The following is a 6,058-nucleotide window of genomic DNA, read 5'->3' as shown; positions in this document are numbered from 1 at the left end:
GCTATCATACTTTGAAAGGCGTTCTGACAATTTCCAATAAAATCCCAAATCCACATACCTTTTGGCACAGAAATCTCATTTTAAGGGTTTATCCTGTAGTTACAAAACAAGCAGTATTCAGATTTAGCCCCACCATTGATTTTTAGTTGCAAACATTTAAGAAAAGAAAAATTGTCACAGGAAAATTTTTCACTTACACTTGCCCTGGAGATGATCACACTGAATAATAGCATATTTCACCCAACTTAAGTGCTCCTGGGAAATCAGACCCTAACAGACCTGTGGGAAGACCTGTCCTGACCAGTGAACAATGGAACAGACATTTGGACTCATTTAACACTTACTTAGCAAAACCAGTTAGAAATTTCCAAACTTTTCCCCATCTGCAAACTTCTCAGTGAACTTTTTCACTGGTGTGTACTCCTTGTCCAGCAACTTAATAAACTTGTTTCTTTTAGGTGTTCTGATAGTTTTTTTAAAAATATATTTCTATTGATTTCGAGAAGGAAGAGGGAGAGATAGAAATATCAATAATGAAAGAGAATCATTGATTGGCTGCCTCCTGCACACCCCCCACTTGAGATCAAGCCCACAACCCAGGCATATGCCCTGACTGGAAATGGAACCATGACCTCCTCGTTCATAGGTCGACGCTCAACTACTGAGCCACACTGGCTGAGCCTGGTAATTTTTTTTTTAAGTCTTAGATAGAATAAATGAAGCAGATGAATGATAGTTTGGATGCACTGAGTTCCAGTACCCATAGGACAAGTCCTTGGGATAAGCGTTCAGGTGTTACAGGTATGTATCTGAAGCTGGGTGCAGGTGTCTGGGAAGAAGTAGATCAAGAAGCCATCAGCAAAGAGATGCTTATTGGAACCACACATAAGCTGGGATCCCTGCTGAGTAGAATGTGTTGCCCGAGGAGATAAGGCTTCCAGGAGAACCCTAGGAGATTCTCTGGAAGATACTGAAGCAGCAAGTATGAGTGGAGTGTGATCCTTGATTTCTGTTCTTTCTTTCCTTGCAATCAACCTCCAGTGACCTCTTGTTGCTTATAGTTTTCAACTAGTATGTTGTTTCCTTCCACATCTGTAATTCTTTTTCCAGACCTCATTCAGGAAACAAGGGAGCCATGTGGCCATCTCCTGATGAATAAGCACAGATGTTCCAGGTTTTTCCCCCCATTAATTAGTATTACTGTGCAGCATTAAGAAAACAAGACCTGTCCGTGTTTCAGGGAGAAATTTCAGTCCTGAAATTTATGTAAAAAATATAGTTTTATCTAGATTTCACTCTGTTTCTGTTCGGAGCCCCAACACCATCAGTCCTGCCACCAATTCCCTAGGAATAGTGGAAATTTAATCCCAGTATATTGTGGCTTGTCTCTGCCCACCTCACAGCTCTGGGCCTCCTCTGTGCCATTGAGAATTAACCATCAATTGCCCACAGACGTATCACTGCCTGCTCACTGGTATTGAGTCTCCTAAGATCTCTCAGGAGTCCGAAGTGCTTTGTTAAATTTGCATAGCGTAATGATAATTATATTTTTCCAATGGGGGTGGGGGTGGAGAATGGGAGAACTCTTCCCATCAACAAAACATAAATAGGCTTCCCAGTCCCAACAGAGGCAAATGGCAGGTGTTTAAGATTACACTTTCAGGGACCACTGTTCATAGTGTGTAACTAGAGAAGGGTCTGAACAGAGCAGAGCATCGGGGCATTAGAAACCCCAAGGAAGAGCTGTGGCACTCTCTCTGTGTGCAGTTGGCCAGTGGTGCCACCTGGTGGACCTCTGCCTTTCTGTTGAAAATTGTTCTTTTCTTCCTTAAAGGCAGAGGACACAGATTGAGGGATTCTTTCTGATGTAATTGTTTGCATTTTGTTCTTCCTTCTCATGGTTGTTTCATTTCTGGCCAAGGGAAGGGGTAACATCTGGTTATATTTCTTTATTTCAATTTCTTATTTGGTGTATTTTGTAACAAAACTCTCACAAAGGTAAATTAAAGGTTTAACTCCTCATTGATACTCTTTACCAAAAATTTCCTTTATCAGGGAAAGCAGTTTTTTTTTTTTTAGTAGATTTTTGTTAAATCCTCACCCAAGGATATGTGGGGTTTTTTTTTAGTTGATTTTTTTTTTTTTTGAGAGAGAGAGAGAAACATTGATGTGAGAAACATTGATTGGTTGCCTCCTGTACACTCCCTGAATGGGAATCGAACCTGCACTCTTTTGGTGTATGGGATGATGCTCCAATCAACCAAGCCACTGTGCCAGGGCCATTCTGCTTATTTTTATATAACAGTATGTAATACTGTTGGGTTTGTGTGTGTGTGTGTGTGTGTGTGTGTGTGTGTGTGTGTGTGTGTAATACTGTTTTATTTTTGAATCAATATCTTCTCACTGAATGTCCACATCAGTACATATGTATGTAATTACTGTTTTTATCTTCTCCTAGTACCTTGAATTCTGTCCTCAAAACATGGCTTTCTTCTCAAGCTGTTTTAAGAGTTCATGTATCTGCAGGATGGCAAAGTGGAGTGTGGAGGAGGCTGCAGAGGTTGGTTGCTTTTTGAGAACTTGATTTTCATCCCATGGTCAACAGAAAACTATGGAGAGCTTTAAACTGGGAAAAGACAAAGGCTCGGGATGCATTCTACACTGTCCTTTTAGCGTTCTATGTGAAGGACTGGCAAGAATTGGAGGGAAGCTGAGGCAGGAAGAGCAAGGAGAAGGCAGTTGCAGTGGTTAGCAGTAATCCTGAGGAGAAATGATGGTGACCTAGATTAAAGTTATAGATGGGAGAATAAGAAAATATAAGGATTCTCAAGATATTTGATGGTATCAGATATAGTTTTTAGGAACTTTACCTAGGGAGAGACAGGAAGGAATCAAGGATGGAACTGAGATTTTTGGTTTTAAGCAACAGATTGGTGCCCTGTCTGGTGTGGTTCAGTTGGTTGGAGCATCGTCCCATACACCACAAGGTAGTGGGTTTGATTCCCGGTCAGGACACATACCTAGGTTGCGAGTTTGATACCCAGTCAGTGTGCATACAGGAGGCAACTGGTCAATGTCTCTCACATGTATGTTTCTCTTTTTCTCTCTCTCATCAATAAAAAAAATTTTTTTTAAAGTAACAGATTGGATGTTGAAGCCACTCCTTGAGATAGCCAATGCAGAGAAGGTTTGGAGGTGAACCTGACACGTTGAGTTTCAGGTGCTTTGGAAAATCCATTCAACTGGAAGGATCAATAAGTAATAACCTGGAGTGTCACTCTGAGTGTGAAACCCTTCCAGGGGCTCATTGTTGCCAAGTGTACAAATTCCAAATTTCTTAACAAGATTTACAATTAATTTACCTTTTTTGGTTTCGTATCTGCCACAGGGGTAATGCTCTCTGTTGTCTCAAGGACTTTGTGCCACCTGCTCTGTCAGGACCTATTTTATTCTCCTTGCATTCCACAAAGAGTGAGAGCCAGGTAAGGTAACAGGATAACATGGTGAGCAAAAGACAACCTCATCCATGCCCTTGTGGAGCTTACAGCAGAGTGGCATAGGCAATGATCCAATAATTACACAGATAAATAAAAATTAAATCAAACATTAAAATTGCAAATGATATGAGAGCTGCTAACAGAAGGTACCTAGTAAGGATGAGAGCTTTGTGGTTTTGACATAGTGAAGACTTGCCTAAGAAAGAAAAGATTGGGTTGATTCACAGGGAGAAAAGCTTTCTAGGTTGCGAGAATATACCAGTGTAGGGGCATAACCAGGACATAATAGGAAACTAGAGAAATATGCACTTTCCCTAAAAAGCCCAGGCTGGGTGAACAGGTAGGTAAGGACAAAAACCCACACACACCAAATAAAAAAAAAAAAAACACCCGGAGAAACCAAGATGGCGGCATAGGTAAGCACCTAAACTGCTGCCTCGCACAACAATTTCAAAACTACAACTAAAAGACAGAACGGACACCATCAAGAACCACAGGAAAGCTGGCTGAGTGAAAATTCTACAACTAGAAGGAAAGAGAAAAGCTCACAGAGAATTGGAAGTACGGCAAAGGGTCTTTGTGCACGCAGAGAGGAAGGGCGGCTGAGAGCCTGGCTGACTTTCTCTGGCGGAAGGGGGAAGGAAGCCCCCGACCGCACTGAACCCCAGTTCTGACTGCACTGAACCCCAGTTCCGGGCGAGCCCCTGGGGACCCATGCTCTTACAGGGGGAGTCTGGACTCTCGGGCGGAGACTTGGGAGCCGGGGAAGGCAGAGGTCTGAAGGCGCGCGCGTGCCAGTGCGCACAAAGGCTGCGGAGGTTGCCACAGGCTTTCCCTAGTAGAAGGGAGTCAGAGGCTCCTGACTGCACTAAGCCCCAGTTCTGACTGCACTGAACCCCAGTTCCAGGCGAGCCCCTGGGGACCCACGCTCTTGTGGGGGGAGTCTGGACTCTCGGGCGGAGACTCAGGAGCCGGGGAAGGCAGAGGTCTATGAGTGCGCGCAAGGGCAAGGCTGACGGGAAGCCAAGACTGTCTGCTCTGCCCTGAGACTCCACCCCATCCAAGCTGAGCACAGAGGCTATTGCAATTTGGCAAGTCTAATCCTATAAGGCTGTCTCCAGCACCAAACTTCTCCCAGCATAGACACAGCTGATCCTTACAGCCAACAGGCCTGGAGGTCAATTCCTCCCAGTGATACCAACAACAATCAAGACTTAATTACAACAAGGCTGTACACACAGTCCACAAAGGGGTGCACCAAGAGTGTCCACCTCAGGTTAACTGGGGAGGCCGACCCACTGGGCCATATAGGAAACCTAGCACACAAATTTACCCTACCAACTCAGGGAAGCAGTGAAAATGTGGCGTCAAAGAAACAGATCACAAACGAAAGAAATGGAGGAAAACAAACGACTGGATATAGAATTCAAAACCACGGTTATAAGGCTTTTCAAGAATATCCTAGAAAAGGCCGATAAATATAATGAGACCCTCGAAGATATGAAAAAGGACCAACTAGAAATTAAACATACACTGACTGAAATAAAAAATATTATACAGAGACCCAAAAACAGACTAGAGGAACACAAGAATCAAGTCAAAGAATTGAAATACAAAGAAGCAAAAAACACTCAACTGAAAAAGCAAAAAGCAAAAAAAAAAATCCATAAAGTTGAAGATAGTGTAAGAAGACTCTGGGACAACTTCAAGCGTACCAACATCAGAATTATGGGGGTGCCAGAAGAAGAGAGAGAGCAGGATACTGAAAACCTATTTGAAGAAATAATGACAGAAAACTTCCCCCACCTGGTGAAAGAAATAGACTTACAAGTCCAGGAAGTGCACAGAACCTCAAAAAAAAGGAATCCAAAGAGGACCACACCAAGACACATCATAATTAAAATGCCAAGAGCAAAAGACAAAGAGAGAATCTTAAAAGCAGCAAGAGAAAAACAGTTAATTACCTACAAGGGAGCACCCATATGACTGTCAGCTGATTTCTCAACAGAAACTATGCAGGCCAGACGAGAGTGGCAAGAAATTTTCAATGTGATGAATAGCAAGAACCTACAACCAAGATTACTCTACCCAGCAAAGTTATCATTCAGAATTGAAGGGCAGATAAAGAGCTTCACAGATAAGAAAAAGCTGAAGGAGTTCATCACCACCAAACCAGTATTATATGAAATGCTGAAAGGTATTCTTAAAGAAGAGGAAGAAGAAAAAAGTAAAGAGAAAAATTATGAACAACAAATACATATCTATCAACAAGCGAACCTAAAAATCAAGTGAATTAAAAACCTGAGGAACAGAATAATCTGGTGAATATAATAGAATCAGGGGCATAGAAAGGGAGTGGACTGATAATTCTCAGGGGGAAAGGGGTATGGGGGGTTCAGGAAGAGACTGGACAAAAATCATACACCTATGGATGAGGACAGTGGGGGGGGAGGTAAGGGCAGAAGGTGGGGTGGGAACCGGGTGGAGGGGAGCTATGGGGGGAAAAAGGAGAAACAATTGTAATAATCTGAATAAAGATTTATTTAAAAAAAAAAACACTC

Source organism: Plecotus auritus (assembly GCF_963455305.1).
Source record: "Plecotus auritus genome assembly, chromosome: 8".
In the NCBI taxonomy this organism is placed as follows: domain Eukaryota; kingdom Metazoa; phylum Chordata; class Mammalia; order Chiroptera; family Vespertilionidae; genus Plecotus; species Plecotus auritus.
Note: the sequence above shows the minus strand (reverse complement) of the source record.